This window comes from Lithobates pipiens, unplaced genomic scaffold (genome assembly GCF_037356315.1).
Source record: "Lithobates pipiens isolate NorthernLeopardFrog02 unplaced genomic scaffold, aLitPip1_a1.2 Scaffold_10, whole genome shotgun sequence".
In the NCBI taxonomy this organism is placed as follows: domain Eukaryota; kingdom Metazoa; phylum Chordata; class Amphibia; order Anura; family Ranidae; genus Lithobates; species Lithobates pipiens.
Window position 1 is genome coordinate 206,020,750 of NW_027507686.1, and position 18,293 is coordinate 206,039,042.

The 18,293-nt window shown below is 42.2% G+C and overlaps 1 protein-coding gene across 2 annotated transcripts in view; it reads right to left on the minus strand.

Moving 5' to 3' along the window:
- MPPED2 (metallophosphoesterase domain containing 2) overlaps nt 1-18,293 on the minus strand; it is a 323,138-nt gene that overhangs the window by 98,397 nt on the left and 206,448 nt on the right. The gene's annotated exons all lie outside the window — the stretch shown is intronic.

The following is an 18,293-nucleotide window of genomic DNA, read 5'->3' on the forward strand; positions in this document are numbered from 1 at the left end:
TGCATTTGCAAAGTTATACAATATAATACGGACTGCGCCAACTACCAGAAATATTTAAATAATTATGTGGATATTCTTCCTTAACACTGTGCTCCTACACAATATAGATATACAAAAATATATAATAATACCACCTGCACTGGTGGTATTATTATATATTTTTGTATATATATATATATATATATAGATTGTGTAGGAGCACAGTGGTAAGGAAGAATACCCACATGATTATTTAAATAATTATTTAAAGATTTCTGGTAGTTGGCACAGTCCATATTTTATTGTATAACCTTAACCCAAACTAAAAGTTTTTTTTAGGGCTGTTACTGATTACAATTTTTGGTGTTCAATTAATCGATTTTTTTTAAATCGGTTAATCGACTAATTTTGATTAATTGTAACGCACATACAGATCCAACTACTTTTAGCTGATCTCCTTGCAGCACACCCATACACAATATACACTTGTGCGTTGGTATCTTTCTCTCTTTTTTCTGCATTTGCAAAGTGCACAGTCTATTTGCCTTTAGTAAATAAACATCTTTAAGCATTGGTGTCAAAACATACAACTTCCCTGCCGATCTCCCAGCCCCTAAAATCGAATAAAAAAAAAAAACATTTTTGTATAGCGATTGTGACATGTAAAAAAAAAAAAAGTGACCCATGTCAATTAAATTTGACTTACGTATGTTTTGTATTGTTATTATGCTGATTAAACCAATTTGTTTTTCTGGTTCATGCACAGCATATATATCGCCCTTTACCGCATGAAATATGTGCAAACGAAGTAAACATTTCTTAAAGAGGAGCTTGTAAATATTTAATGCACCTGATGAAGAACTACTCGGCATAACAGTATGTAAATAAAAACTACTTTTGATGAAGCACCACAATCAAATGATCCATCAATTAGGATTTGGGGGGCTGACAAATGGAGGGGAAAGTATGTCTGGAAGATCATTAATGCCAGATGTTCGTGACTTATCTAGAGTGATTTAGACGCCGGCTAATTTAAGCTGGTGCTGTGACATGTGTATCATTACGCTTCAAGGGTAGAATCATTTCCTCACAAAATGACATCTTTCAGGATGCAAGGCATAAATGTGTCGCTTAAATCAAAAATGGAAACCCTTCACTTACAAACTTAATTATGCTTCTAGATTAAAAAAAAAAAAAAAAAAAAACCTTTTAAAAAATTTCCTCCTGATGGCTGCTTTTAATTGTGACTAGCACATTCCAAAACCAACTGGCTGAATACATTAAACTACAAATGCGACTGTCAGGACTATGAAATTTGAAAAGGGATATTTACATGGGATGCCATCAAGACGACCTGCAAATTAAAATCAAACAGAAAGGGTCCTCCAAAAAAAAAAGTGAGAATTCTCAGGACAGGACATTCTCAGGGCTACATCGCTAACTTATGGAATTATGGGTAAAATTAAATGACGTACATGATGCAGTTTTTCTGATTTTCCCTGTAATATATTATGACTTAAGCCCCATACACACTATCAGATTTTTATCTGAGTTTCCTTCAGGTTTACCAAAACCATATTGTGCAAGGGCCTGCCTGATTGCATACAAATTGAAACTCCTAAGGTTTGACCTCATATTATATGGTTTTGGTAAATCTGAAGGAAAAACTCAGCAGAACAACTGATAGTTTGTATGGGCTTAACTGTTGATCCTGCCAGTAGATCTGTTACTTTTCCACTTCCTTTAAACACTTAAAGCGGAGCTCCACCATAAAGTGGAGCTTCCACTCATTGGAACCCTCCCCCCCTCCGGTGCCACAATTGGCACCTTTCAGGGGGGAGGGGGGTGCAGGTACCTGTACAGTACAGGTATTTGCACCCACTTCCGGCATAGATATCCGCAGAATCTGCGGATATTTACGCCCCTTTCCGCAGGTCCCCCGCTGTCTGCTGGGAAACACACGGTTCCCAGAGACAGCGGGGACCATCCTTATTGTGCAGCGCGACTCGAGCATGCGCAGTAGGGAACCGGGAAATGAAGCCGCAAGGCTCCACTTCCTGATTCCCATACCCAAGATGGCGGCGGCAACACCCGAGAGACGATCGAGAGATCGGCTTCGGGTGCCGACATCGCGGGCGCGCTGGGCGGGTAAGTGTCCTTATTTTAAAAGTCAGCAGCTGCAGTATTTGTAGCTGCTGGCTTTAAAAAAAAACATTTTGCGATTCGGCACTGCGTCCATTTAACTGACAATTGGGCAGTCGTACGACGTGGCTCCCAAACAAAATTATAATAATAGAGCGTTCTTTTGGTGGTATTTGATCACCTCTGCAGTTTTTATTCTTTGCGCTATAAACAAACAAATAGCGATAATTTTGAAAAAAACTCATTATTTTTTACTTTTTGCTGTAATTAAAATCCCCCAAAAATATATAAATAAACATTTTTTCCCCTCAGTTTAGGCTGATACATAGTCTTCTACATATTTTTGGTAAAAAAAAAATTAAAATAAGCGTTTATTGATTGGTTTATAGTGTCTACAAAATAGGGGATAGTTTTATGGCATTTTTATTAATATTTTTACTAGTGATGGCAGCGAGCAAAGATTTTTATCGTGACTGCGACATTATGGCGGGCACATCAGACAATTTTGACACATTTTTGGGGCCATTGGCATTAATATAGCGATCAATGTTAAAAAATTGCATTAATTACTGTAAAAATTTGACTGGCAGCGAAGGGGTTAACCACTAGGTGGAGCTGTAGGGGTTAAGTGTGTCCTAGGGAGTGATTCTAACTGTGGGGGTGGGGGCTGTGTGTGACACGTCACTGATCAGCGCTCCCTATTACAGGGAGCTGTGATCAGTGACCGTGTCATTAGGCAGAACGGGGAGATGCTTGTTTACATTAGCACTTCCCGTTCTTCCTCACTGTGAGACGTATCCCCGCAGCAATCGAGTCCGCGGGACCCGCGATCCCGCTCACGGAGCTCCCGGTGGGCACATGCGTGAGCCCGCAAGCCGCTTCTTAAAGGGCACCATACAGGTATGTTAATCTGCCCATACGAGCCCTTTTGCCACAGTATATCTGCGTGAGGCGGTCGGGAAGCGGTTAATGCCCAGGCCATTTTTTGCGATACGGCACTGCGACGCTTTAACTGACAATTGCGCAGTCGTGCGAAAATTGTATCAAAAAGATTGATGTCCTTTGCTCCCCACAAATAGAGCTTTTTTTTGTGGTATTTGATCATCTCTACGTTTTTTATTTTTTGCGCTATAAACATAAAAATGAACAACAATTTTGAAAAAAAAAAAAATAAATAATAATTTTTACTTTTTGCTATAATAAATATCCTAAAAAAATTCTACATCCAGTTTAGGCCGATATGTATTCTTATACATAGGGATGATAGCGTTGTTCGTTCTGCAGTGGAATCCTACAGCAGTGTTGTCACCCTGTGGCAGGATATTCTCAGATGGACATATACTTTTTAGATGGACTTTACATAAACAACAAAAACATTAAAGGCTAACTGAAGTTAATGCTTTAAGCAGTCATGGCGACAGCTTTTTTGCCTTTTGGGAATACCGGTAAAATCAAATGAATAAAAGCTGACTGCAAGAACCCCCAGCAGGAATATATGGTTTGAACTCACCTTGCTGTCACTTTTACTGGAAAGATTGACTTGCATGTAAATCAGGAGGAAAATACATTTAACCACTTCTCCTCAGGAAGATTTACCCCCTTCCTGACCAGGCCATTTTTTGCGTTACTTTAACTGACAATTGCGTCGCTGTGCGACGCTGTATCCAAATAAAATGTAAGTATTTTTCCCCCAAAAATAGAGCTTTCTTTTGGTGCTATTATTTGATCACCTCTGCGTTTCTTCGCACTATAAAAGTAAAAAGACCGACAATAAAAAAAAGCAATAATAATAACATACATACATATATATATATATATATATATATATATATATATATATATATATATATATATATATATATTTTTTTTTTTTTTTTTTTTTTTTACTTTCTGCTCAAAAACACATCCAATAAAAAATGTAAAAAAAATAATTTCTTCATCAATTTAGGCCAATATGTATTCTGCTACAGGCTACAGTTTTTTGGTAAGAAAAAAATCCCAATAAGCGTATGCAAACTATGGGATATATTTATGGAATTTTTATTTATTTTTTTTACTATTAATGCTAGTGACCAGGGACTTATAGTGGGACTGTGATATTGCACGGAAAAATCAGACACCTGACACTTTTGACACTTTTTTGGGCACCAGTAACACCAATACGGTGTTCAGTGCTAAAAAAAAGTGTACAGAGCACGCATGCTTACTGCTACACTGTGCGGTGCCAGGTTCCATGGTTCACCTCTGTACGGAATTACGGCTTTCTTTGTGTGAAATACCTGGTGATCCTGCCTTTCCTATTTCAAACTTGCTATGCTAGGTACCAGAGCGCATTCATCTTAGCATGGTTTTCTGGCTGTGATGGAAGTACAGCCTGCCTGTCCTCCAATAATCAAACTTGTGCTGACATGACCTCCTGCACAGCCATTCACTGGGAGGACCAGCGTACTGCTGTTTCTCCACCCCCACTTTTCTAAGCCCCTTGTGCAGCTGAGAACAGAGATTATGTGATTACCTATAAAAAATACCTATAAAAAAAGGATAGAAAGGTACAGTGGAACCTTGGTTTACGAGCATAATCTGTTCCAGGAGAATGCTTGTAATCCAAAGCACTCGCATATCAAAGCGAGTTTCCCCATAGAAGTCAATGGAAATTAAGATAATTCGTTCTGCACTGACTTCCATTACATGCAATACCACATGTGGCCAGAGGTGGGGGGCACTGGAGAGCTTTGGAAATATTAGGGGACACCTGGGCTGAACTTGGAAAGCCTTGGAAAGGCTCAGAAACACTCGGGAACGGAGTATTCCAGACTTTCTGTGTATTTCCAAACGGCTCCGAAATGTTCCGAGCACCCCCGCACCTCTGGCCAAATGCGGTACTGCACACCCTATTAGCTTGAATTCTGCTCGTTTTGTGAGACAACACTCGCAACCAGGTCAGAATAAAAAAAAAAATAAGTTGCTCGTCTCTTTCAAAACGCTGGTTAACTGCTTTACGCAGTATTCCACTGTACTTATAATTTTTACATTTCTTACTTTTACACATACGTAACGTACTGGTAAGTTGCTGGACTTTCAGTGGTAAAACCGAGATCATGCCTGCAGGCATTAACCTAGTACCATTTTTTAGAGCTAGCGGCCTGCTTTCTTGTAATAACAACTGGATCGGCTCACCAGCTGCTCGGCTGCTATTGCAAGCAGTGGGAGGGGACATCGCCCCCTCCCCTCCCGCCACCTTCCATAGCTCTCTCTGGCTCTTCCTTCCCACCCAACTTTCTTTGATCGGCCGTTCGTTATAGTAAATCAGAAGCTATTACATGACATCACTTCCAGTTTACTCGGAAACTATCTGCGCCAGTTTTTGAAAATCAAAAGCGTTCTAAAACAATGACCTTGGTGTTTTTGAGTGCTTTCAAGTGCAGAGGAGTGATTTGGGGTCTTATTGACCCCAGATTCCTCCATAAAGAGGATCTGCCACATGCCTATTGCTGTCACAAGGATGTTTACAGCAATAAAAGCAATAAAAAATAAATAAAAATTAAAGAAATTATAATTTTTTTTTTTTTACAGTGCCCCTGACCTCACATGCTTGCGCGCAAAGGCTAACGTGCGCTTTGGTCTCGCACGCAAACAGTAATTGCCCCCACACATGTGAGGTATCGCTGCGAATGTCAGATCATGGGCAGTAATTCTAGCACCAGATCACCCCTGTAAATCTAAAGAGGTATCCTGTTAAGGCTTTTAAAGTGTCCCCTATGGATAGTAAAATTTACATTGTTTGTCGCTAATTGCTCGGGTGTGCACAATTCTAAAGCATGACATGTTTGGTATCTATTTACTTGGCGTAACTTCATCTTTTTTATTTTACAAACAAATGTGTTTTTTTCTTTTTGTGTTAAAAAAAAGTGTATTTTGTGAAAAACGCTGCGCAAATACTGTGTAACATAAAAAAATGCAAAACCCACCAATTTATTCTCTAGGGCCTCTGATTTATATATATATATATATATATATATATATATATATATATATATATATATATATATAAAATGTTTGGGTTCCAAGTAATTTTCTAGCAAAAAATACTGATTGTTATATGTGAACAGAAAGTGCAAGAAAAAGCCCAGACTGGAAGTAGTTAAACTAAATGAGTTGTTTTACAAGGTAAAGGTTCACATACTTTCACTGAAATGTATCTCCTTGTTTAACACTTAAACCTAATTTTAAACTCCAACCCAACTCCTGATTTTACCCTTAGATCTGAACATTAATTAAACTGTATACCATCACAGTGATATACTATATTGTCATTAACATCATATCTTGTTGAAAATGGTGCTAATTAAAGGGCAAGCATGACATGTTCTTTTTTCCATTTTAAGTATATGCACACATTTTATGAGGTTACAGTACTCCTCCTGACTATTCATTATTTTCAAATTCAAACATGGATACTGATAAACCGGGCTGTAGAGAGCACTAGGGGTTAGGGTTGCAAAATAAGGAAACACATAGTGAGGTAAGAAGCTGCATAAGATCCTAGCTCCTACTGCCCAAAGGGTGCCACCATATGGAGTCAACCAACACATCTAGAAACTAAACGCACTGTGCAAAGTGAGGATTCCGGTGGCCTTTGTTGATCTTCTAAAAGACAAAAAAGGCTTCTTGTAGACAAAACGTAACTAGACACCTATAAAGTCTGCAGCAGTGTATCTTTTAACATCTGGTGCTCAGGTGCAATTGTCCCCTTTTTAAAGTGTCCACAGGGGTCCCCATCAAAACTAGGTGTATGCCCTACTGCCTCTGTCATACAACAGATTGGCAACCAACAAAGCCTACTGCCAAATTGCTAGCACACTTACCCCTAATTAGGAAGAGGGTTATATACAGCACTCCTATACTCTTTCCAAGTACCACCTTACCCTCTAAGGCTAAATTCACACCTATGCAGTTTTAGTGCTTTTTGCATTTTGCAGGTTTGCACTACAGTCCATTTAACATGGGTTCCTATGGAACATATTCTGTAGTGCAAATCTGAAAAATGCAAAAAAAAAAAAAATGCATAGGTGTGAATCGAGCCTAAGACCCCTTTCACACTGAGGGCGTTTTGCAGGCGCTATAGTGTTAGATATAGCGCCTGCAATCCGCCCTCAAACTGCTGCACCATTGTCTCCAGTGTGAAAGCCCGAGGGTTTTCACACCGGAGCGGTGCGCTGGCAGGACATCAGGAAAAGTCCTGCCAGCAGCTTCTTTGGAGCGGTGAAGGAGCGGTGTGCTTACCGCTCCTCCACCACTGCTCCCCATTGAAATCAATGGGGCAGCTCTGCAATACCACCGGCAAAACGCCACTATTGCGGGCGGTTTTAACCCTTTCTCGGCCGCTGGGGGGTAAAAGCGCCCCGCTAGCGGCCAAAATGCACTGCAAATCTGACAGTAAAATGCTTCTAAAAATAGCGCGTTTTACTACCAACGCTATGGGCGTGGCAGTGTGAAAGGGGCCTTATAGTTATTTTAACATTTCAGTAATCAGACAGAAAAACAATGGCAGCTTTGCGTGTGCTCAAAGGCCTTACATTTGCCCTGATGACTAGGTATAAAAATATAAATGATGTACATAAGTTAATAATTAACATTATTATATAATTAACATTTTCATTACACAAATTTAAGTTCTTAGTAAAAAACATCAAATTATATATAAATCTGCTAATTATATCAATTACCCTTCACCAACAAATGAGATGTATAGCTTCCCATGACAAATGGCACATATAGGGGGCTATTTCTGAATGTTTCCATACAAGATTCACAGAACTTTCACCCAAGAATTATTTTTTTCAACAAATTCAATTAGAAAAATGTATGATAAAAGGAAAACAGTTTGGGACTTTGTATGAGGCAAAAAATAGATCTGGGGAAAAATTGTAATAATAATAATAACCACTTAGTGAAAATGTCCAAATTGGGCCCAATTAGCCATTTTACCTCCCCAGTGTCATGTGCCTCTATAGTGTTAGGCCGCGTACACACGCGCGGACTGTTCGCCCAACTTTGTCCGTCCAACAGTTTCGGCAAACAGTCCGCTCAAACTTAGCATGGACGGACATGGCCACACACGACGGACGAACAGTTTGCTGAAACCGTGCGCGATGACGTGAACGGCACGTACGACGGGACGAAAAATACGACGTCCTATACACTGCATTATAGCTTTCGGCGTGAAAATCCTTTCTGAGCATGCGCGCAACTTTGTTTGACGAACAAGCCTACACACGGGCGGACTGTTCGCTCAAACAAGGTTTCAGCGGACAGTTTTTTGGAAATTCCGAAAAACCTTGTCCGTCCAACTGTCCGCTGAAACTGTCCGCTGAAAGCCCACACACGAGCGGACTGTCCGCCCAAACACTGTTCAGCGGACAAAGTTGGGCGAACAGTCCGCCCGTGTGTACGCGGCCTTACAAGGTCTCAAGTGTGAATGGGGAGTAGGTGTGTTAAAGTTGGTGTTTTAGCTCTCACTCTCTCATACTGGTCTTATATTGGAAGTTCAACATGACACCTCAGGGCAAAGAACTCTCAGAGGATCTGAAAAAAAGAATTGTTGCTCTACATAAAGGTGACCTAGGCTATAAGAAGATTTCCAAGACCCTGAAACTAAGCTGCATCATGGTGGCCAAGACCATACAATGGTTTAACAGGACAAACAGGACAGGTTCCACTCAGATCAGGCCTCACCATGGTCAACCAGAAGTTAAGCGCACATGCTCAGCGTCATATGCAGATGTTGTCTTTGGGAAATAGACGTATGAGTGCTGCCAGCATTGCTGAAGAGCTTGAAGGGGTGGGGGGATAGCCTGTCAGTGCTCAGACCATACGCCGCACACTGAATTAAATTGGTCTGCATGGCTGTTGTCCCAGAAGGAAGCCTCTTCTAAAGATGATGTCCTGTGGTCTTGGCGGCAACCAGGTGAGGAGTACAGACACGTGTGTCTTGCCTACAGTCAAGCATGGTGGTGGGAGTGTCATGGTCTGGGGCTCCATGAGTGCTGCCGCCACTGGGGAGCTACAGTTCATTAAGGGAACCATGAATGTCAAGATGTACTGTGGCATACTGAAGCAGACAATGATCCCCTACTTTGGAGACTGGGCCACAGGGCAGTATTCTGACATGATAACGACCTCAAACACACCTCCAAGATGACCACTGCCTTGCTAAAGAACCTAAGGGGAAAGGTGAAGGGCTGGCTTTTCACTTATTGAGCGTCTGTGGGGCATCCTCAAACGGAAGGTGGAGGATTGCAAGGCCTCTAACATCCACCACCCCCGTGAGTTATCATGGAGGAGTGGAAGAGGACTCCAGTGACAACCTGTGAAGCTCTGGTGAACTTCATGCCCAAGAGGGTTAAGGCAGTGCTGGAAAATAATGGTGGCCACACAAAATATTGACACACCAATTTGGACATTTTCACTTAGGGGTGTACTCACTTTTGTTGCCAGTGGTTTAGATATTAATGGCTGTGTGTTGAGTTATTTTGAAGGGACAGAAAATGTACACTGTTATACAAGCTGTACACTCACTACTTTACATTGTAGCAAAGTGTCATTTCTTCAGTGTTGTCACATGAAAAGATATAATAAAATATTTACAAAAATGTGAGGGGTGTACTCACTTTTGTGAGATACTGTACATAGGTAGATAGTCAGCACATTGCAGTAACCAGTGGGCAAGGTAATTAGGGCGATATAATTAGGAACGCCGTATCCACACTTGGATTATGGTTTTCATTATGCCGCGTACACACGATCAAACAAGCGGGTGGAAAAGTCCGGCAAACTCAAGTCTGCCGGACAATCCCCCCGTGTGTAGCCTCCGGCATACTTTTTTGACCCGAAAGTACGGCGGACTTAGAAGGTAGTTTTACACTCCAATCTTACCGCCGGACTCGCATTTCGGCGGACAATCCGGCCATGTGTATGCCAGTCCGCTGTCACTCGCCCCCCTTTCCTGGCCGGCCGGGTAGCGTGCTCGGACAAGGGTCTGATGTGGACCTGGGGGGACCCCACGCCGATTTTTTTCCGGCGTTGGGGTTCCCCTTTAAGTCCATACCAGGCGGCGGGGCCAGCGACGTCTCCTTTACGGGCCCCGCCTACCTGGAGACGCACTCGAAATGAGCGGACTTTCCACCGTGTGTGTGGGCGAGTCCGTTCATTTCAAAAGTAGGGCGGATAGTACGGCGGACTTAGTACACCGTATTAGTCCGCTGAAAAAGTGCCGTGTGTGGGCAAGTAGCCCGTTCGGAAAGTCCGACGTACAGTCTGGCGGGAAGTCCGCCAGACTAAGTACGTCGGACAGATGGCTACGTGTGTACGCGGCTTTAGTAACACCAGTATTACACAGTACCCTATGGAGATTCTCAGTAACTCTCGGGGACCTTGTACACAAGTCCGACCCACACATGGGTCTATATACCTCATGCCTTTGACGTTTTTTTCAGTTTGTTTGCGCCCCCCCCCGCAAAAAAATTTTTTTAGCACCAGCCGCCACTAACTGTAATGTGATTGATGTATGTTTATGCAAATAAAAATGTTACTATTATTATTACAATTTTTACCCAGATCTATTTTATGCCTCATACAAAGTCCCAAACTTTTTTCCTTTATTATAAATTTAGGGATGGAGTTAAATTACCATACGTGTCTCATATAAAGTCCTGCATTTCCCCTTCCCTTCTCCTTTCATTACTAGAAAAATGTATGAATCTTTTGTAAAAACATATAAATAGGCCGCGTTAGTAAGATATAGCCAAAGAGCAAGCTGAAATGAAAAAAAAAAATGTTACTAATTAAACACCAAATTAGGGCACTGACACTTTCGCATATATTAATATGTTCGGTGTAATATTAATAGTAATAATTTCATAAATTAATCTGTGCCTTGCGATTCTTGCTTAGACATAAACTCTGATCTGGGTAAAGCTCTCCAGAGAGAGAGAGCCGTAAAATCTTGTTTTAATGACGCCAACTTAAATTGTAATTATTTCTTGCCCAGATTTAATGGCTGTGAAGTCAGTGGATGACTGATAGATGTATCATTTATAGTGAATCAAGCCAGCTTTACAGAATCTCTGATCATCCGACAAAGTCTGTTCTTTACATCTTGGCTCTTAAACTTTTAAAGCCTAACTCCAAGAAATTAGCCACCTTCCCCCCTCCCTTCTAACTTACCTCTGGTGAAAAAAAAAATTAAAAAACTATTTTTCCTGCATAAAGCTGTGGCAATGAAAAGCCAATGGACTCTTCTCTCTTTTTAGGTTTACTTCCGGGTTTAAAGCGGAACATCAATAATTTTTTCATCTTTCCATCTATTACATTTTCTGTCCTTGTTGTTTTAACTTTGGATAGTAAAGCATTGTTTTTCTGCCAGTAAATACCTTATACAGCCCACTTCCTCTTTCTTGCCTGGTCATTAGCCTAGGGGTGTGACATCATGCACAGCTCTCTCTCTCTCTTGAGAGTTTGCCAGGAAGAGAGGGTGGATGTCATAAGAGGTCCAATGAGAGCTGCAGAGCTGGGGTTGTGTCTGTGTGAATCCAGGAAGTAAACAGGCAGCAGCTTCAGCTGCCCACAGTTAAAATGGCTGCAGCCAGACTCAGTGGAGGGAGATTTCTGCAGCATATTTGGCAAGTACAGAATCACACTATACATAAAATAGCCTGCAAAGTGGTTGGAGGGAAGCTTCAGAATGGCAAAGATGTTTTTATTACAAATTATGTGAACAGACTGAAGTTCCTCTTTAACTGCCATTTGTCCTTCTTCAGGTGTCTACGATACTAGTTGCCTGAGATGGACATTTCCTATTGGTGGAGGCGACAATTCCAGCACAGGGGTCTTCTCACATCCAGAGTCAGGAAAGATCAAAGGGACACTAAGGGGATTGGTGCGAAAGAAGTTAATGGATTTTGAAAAAATGCATGGTAATGCAGGTAATTAGCTTGGCTCATAGAGGAAACTGTGACTTTGACCCAATATATCGAGGAATGGCCTAGGTGGTGTTGGGAATCAAGATTGAGGAATAAGGTAAATGATGCGCAATTTAAATCTGACTTTTGAGCTGTAAAAGAAGGTCTGCTTGATAAATTGGTATAAGGCCCCTTTCATTTCAGAGATTTTTTTTTTACGCATTTGTACTTTTTTGGGCATTTTTTCAAACCTGAGCGTTTTTGTTTTAGCCAATGAAAATCTGCTTACTAGGCAGAGAAGTACCAAGAAATCAAGCATTAACACATTGAGACTCCTTTCACACTGCCAGCGTTTCTCAGGCACTACAGCGCTAAAAGTAGCGCCTGAAAAAAGCGTCTCCATTCACTCCAGTGTGAAAGTCCAAGGGCTTTCACACTAGAGCGGTGCGCTGGCAGGGAGCGTCAGAAAAAGTCCTGCCAGCAGCCTCTTTGGAGCGGTGAACCGCTGCTCCCCAATGAAATCAATGGGGCAGCGATGCGATACCGCCAGCAAAACGCTGTTCTTGTGGTGTTTTGCGTGCGGATTTAACCCCTTTTCGGCCGCTAGCGGGGGGTTAAAACCGCCCCGCTAGCGGCTGAATAGCGGTGCTAAAACGACGGTACAGCGGCGTTAAAATAGCGCCGCTTTACCGCTGACGCCCTAGGCATTTGTAAGCATTTATAGGGTTAAGTATTTACATTTCTAGGGAATAAAAACACATCACTCTACCCCAAAGAAGTTCATATACTTTTTCGAACTACAAATGACAAGCTTGCAGCAATACAACACTCGGTTGTAAATGGACATCACTGATTATTATGGGAATCTTGATGTTGAGCATTGAAGTGAAAACTAACTTCAAACTCAAGTTTGAATGAGGTTTTAGGCCCCTTCCTCTGCGGTTTTCTATGCTGACAACAGAGCATGAAAACTATTTCCCATTAAATCCTATGTAAGTCTTCACAATGCAGGTGGGCTGTGCTTTGAAAAGTCCTGCATGCTGCACTTTTGCTGCCGTTTTTCAAAAGCGCACCAAAAAAGGCACCTTGTATTGGAAGTCAATTCATCAAAAGTGCATCAGTGTGAAAGGGTCTTTAGGAATTGGAGTGGAAAGGGGATAGCAAAGAGAGTCTTATGCTGCGTACACACAAACTGACTTTTCGATGGACTTGGTCTAGCGGACAATCCAACGGACTTTGCAGCTGAGGTCCACCAGACTTTCAAACGAACGGACTTGGCCACACACGATCACTCCAAAAGTCCGGCGAATTCGAACGTGATGACGTAGAAGAAAGTTCATTGCCAGTAGCCAATAGCTGCCCTAGCGTCGGTTTTAGTCCGTCGAACTAGCACACAGATGAACTGATTGTCCGCTAAAAGCCGAGTCCAGCGGACAAATTTGAAGCCAGTCTTATTTCTAGGTCCGCCGAACTTTTGGGAAGAAAAAGTCTGCTGGAGCCTACACATGATCGAATTGTCCGACGGACTCTGGTCGGTCTGGTCGCGGCATTAAACTGACCATACACATTTTATGATGCTAGACTCCACCTCCCAATTGCTTGAGGGGTGGCAACATTGCAGCTGGGTGTGTATATATGAATAGTGGATATGTCAGTGGGTCATTCACTACTCTGACTCTGATGAAACACGTCATCCAATTTCAAACGCCTCCTGCTCTTCCAGCAGTACAGATGGACTTGATTAGACCTTTGAGACAGTCGATTTCACTTGCTATGACATGGGTCTCCTTAATTCATGTTTGTGAGTATATTATTTCTGTTTTTAACTTGGAATACATTTTAATGAGGTAATGCACTAAGTTGGTGCGCCTTTTACTTTTTATTGTTTTTCAGTCTGAGGCTACCCATTGTCCTGAGAGGGCAGCAAGACCATTGGCACTAAGAAGGGATTTTGCACTGTATACCCCTGGGTCAACCACTGGGAGCACAGGAGAATGTTTATTTGTTATTTACTGGCAGCTTTGTAATAGGAGGAGGTGAGCAGAGTGATGACTTCCTCAGTGTGGTGATGTTCCTTCACTGGCCAAACTGCAGGTCAGGGGCAAACTGTGACCAAAATGCATTGGAGAAAAATAAGGTCAGCTAATAGGGGTGTTTGGATCACAAGGCTAAATTGCAACAGAAATGTTCCAATCTTTGGCCAGAAAAGCAGTTCCCTTATATGCATTTCAACTGTGCATTGAGCTGTCTGGCTGAAGTTCAGTGTTTCATTTTTTTTGGATTATTTCTCCATTTTATTTAAAGAGTTTATTTCCTCAAATAACCTCCATATAAAAGAAAACATACCGCATGGCTGACCTAAGTGAAATCTTTATCAAAGGACGAGGGATAAAAAAACATAAAGAATAAAAATAAGAAACATAAAAGTGAAATCCACATATGGGACAAGTATGTTCCTTTTCTATGTTACAGTAAAACTGTGATTTTTGGTTTATGAACCTCAGTTAAAGCTGAACTCCAGGACCGTTTTAAAATATCAGCATTACTTCCTGTCCTTTTCTACGAACATGTCATTTTAATGGACAACTACAGGAACAGTTTTTGTTAATATCACCTTTTTAATGTCCTTGATATCATTATTATCTGTCATCCCAACAGATACAGGAAAAGGTAGTTATCCACGAGCAATGTGAGGAGGGATCAAGGAAATTGTGTAACACTACAACTCCCATCATATAATGGAAATCAGTGCATTCAATGGGTGTGAATGTTGGTGGGATTATAGTGGATTTAAAGGCTAAGTTCACCTTTTTTCTAAATTCCAGCTACCCAATATAGCATTAATGCACTTATTTTGCAAAAATAAAACAGCTTTTCATTTGTTCTATAAACACTTACCTTACACTCTTCATGGATATTCCCTGCTCCATTACTTCTGCCTTACTTCCTGGACAGACTTTAGGTCATGACACTGGAAGGAGTTGACCAGCTGATCTCATTAGCACACATCCTGCATCATCTATTCTCAGATGGTCAACTCCTTCCTGTGTCATGACCTAAAGTCTGACCAGGAAGTAAGGCAGAAGTAATGGAGCAGGGTTTTTAAAAATCCATGATGAGAGTGAGTTAAGCGTGAGTAGAATAAAAGGAAAGCTGTTTTATTTTTGCAAAATAAATTCATTAATGCTATATTGGTACATAGGGAAGCTGGAATTTAGAAAAAAAGGTTAACAAAGGTGAACTTAGTCTTTAAAGTGTGCCAGTCATAGTCTTCTGACCCTGACAACATCATGAATGGGCATGCAAGACCAGCAATCTTGACCAGACAACCATGGTGTTAGGTCATGGAGGACAGGGCTTAGGAGTCTACTGGGCGGTCCATAAATTTCAGCCAGGCGGGACAGATTGGGAGATTGAGATGCCCAGGTCCTCCCAATACAGCCAGAGGCAGATACATAATCGCTGGTGCTAAATGAACTACAGTGGGGGAAGTTATATGGCCAATGGCCAGGGAAGAAGCAGGCACAGTGGCCACATGTCTTACCAGCAAGAAATAAAAGACACTGAGCTATTTTGGTCCCTAACCATGTAACTGGTTATTTATATTTACAACTGCATGTAGTTATTGAGGAATAAATTGTCTTTTTTTAAACTTTACATAATAACTAAATTATACACCACACTTATTTTGCGTTTTTTTCTGATTAACCCCTTCACGCTGACCGTACGCAAATATGTGTTCTCGGCTTGAAGGAGTTATACCAGGGTGATGCCTGCAGCCTGTACTGTTTTTTAGAGCTAGCAGTTGGATGGCTTTTTATTGCTAACAATCGATGCGGCTAAAAGCCACCGGCTGTTATCCTAAGGAGTGGGAGAAGATGTACCCGTCATCCCGCGGCTCGTAGGAGGCCCGGGCAACCAGCTGACTGGCCAAAGACCCGAATGATCTAGTGATCTCTGATCTAGTAGCCCGGAAGCGGTGTCATGACCTCACCTCTGGTTTACTCAGGCTGCCAATGGCACTAATTAAAAAAAAATCTAGTATTCCAAAACGCAGACTTTTACATTCCTTGTGACAGCAATGAAAATGATCAGAATTTTTTTTTTTAACCACTTTCAGACCGGACCAATTTGCTGGTCAAAGACCAGACCACTTTTTGCGATTCGGCACTGCGTCGCTTTAACTGACAATTGCGCGGTCGTGCGACGTGGCTCCCAAACAAAATTGACGTCCCTTTTTTCCCACAAATAGAGCTTTCTTTTGGTGGTATTTGATTACCCCTGCGGTTTTTATTTTTTGCGCTATAAACAAAAATAGAGCGACAATTTTGAAAAAAAAACGCATTATTTTTTACTTTTTGTTATAATAAATATCCCCCAAAAATATATAAAAAAACATTTTTTTCCCTCAGTTTAGGCCGATACGTATTCTTCTACATATTTTTGGTAAAAAAAATCACAATAAGCGATTATTGATTGGTTTGCGCAAAAGTTATAGCGTTTACAAAATAGGGATAGTTTTATAGCATTTTTATTAATAATTTTTTATTATTTTTTTTTACTAGTAATGGCGGGCGATCAGTGATTTTTATTGTGACTGCGACATTGTGGGGGACCCATCGGACATTTTTGACACATTTTTGGGACCATTGTCATTTATACAGTAATCACTGCTATATAAATGCAGTGATTCCTGTGTAAATGACACTGGCAGTGAAGGGGTTAACCAGTGGGTGGCAGTGTAGGGGTTAAGTGTTCCTAGGGGTGTGTTACTAACTGTGGGGGGGTTGGGCTTTCATTTAGTGAACACTGATCTCTGCTCCAATCACATGGAGCAGAGATCAGCGTCACTAGTTGCTAGGCAGAATGGAGAAATGTTGTTTACAACGGCACTTCTCCATTCGGCCGCTCCGTGAGACGATCGCGGGGATGCCCGCGGCGATCGAGTCCGCGGGTCCCGCGACTGGACTCACGGGGGTCCCGACCAGCGCGGGAGCGCACCGGCGGCACGCTCCCGATGGCAGGGCGGCAAATTTAAAGGGACGTACATGTACGCCCATTTGCCTGCCCGTGCCATTCTGTCGACGTACATCATCGTGCGCTGGTCGGCAAGTGGTTAAAGAGTCAGTATAAGGAAAAAAGAAAAAAAAAAAAAGAAAAAAAGAGAGAGAAACTTTTTTTTTTAACCACTTGCCGACCGCCGCACGACGATGTACGTCGACAGAATGGCACGGGCAGGCATATTGGCGTACATGTACGTCCCTGCCTTCCCGTGGGTCGGGGGCCCGATCGGGCCCCCGCCCGGTGCCTGCGGCGGTCGGTATTCGTTCGGGAACGATCCCGGACGAGGGGACGGCCATTCATTCATGGCCACCCCCTCGCGATCGCTCCCGACGAATAGAAATCCTTCGTGACATCACTTCCTCTCCTGTAATGTAAACACAGGAGAGGAAGTGATGTGATCTCTCCTCGTGTCGGTCTTTTTCGTTCCGGCACGGAGGAGAGAGGATCGGTGAGTTGCACCCAACACTACACTTACAGTAGAACACGCCAGGCACACTTTTCACCCCCCCGATCACCCCCCAATCACCCCCCAATCACCCCTGCCCCCCCAGTCACAGTGACACCAATTGCATTTTTTTTTTTTCTTTTTGCATTGGTGTCATTTGTGACTGTAATAACTGTTAGGGCAGTTAGGGTTAGCCCCCTTTAGCTCTAGGGTGCCCCCCTAACCCCCCCCAATAAAGGTTTAACCCCGTGATCACCCCCCGTCGCCAGTGTCACTAATAAGCGATCGTTTTTCTGATCGCTGTATTAGTGTCACAGGTGACGCTAGTTAGGCAGGTAAGTATTTAGGTTCGCTGCAGCTTTTTATAGCGTCAGGGACCCCCATATACTACCGCATAGCCCCCTGATTGCCCCCCAGTTAACCCTTTCACCAGTGATCACCATATAACTGTTACAGGTGACGCTGGTTGGTTAGTTATTTTTTTTTGTTTCAGGGCACCCGCCATTTATTACCTAAAGGTTTAACCCCCTGATCACCCGGCGGGTGATATAAGTTTGAGGGTCAGATAAGGTCTGCGTCGCCCCAGCGTCAGGTTAGTGCCAGTACCGCTAACACCCACGCGCAAAGCATACACCTCCCTTAGTAATATAGTATCTGATCAGATCTATATTAGCGTTGCCAGCATTTTAGGTTTCCCAAAACGC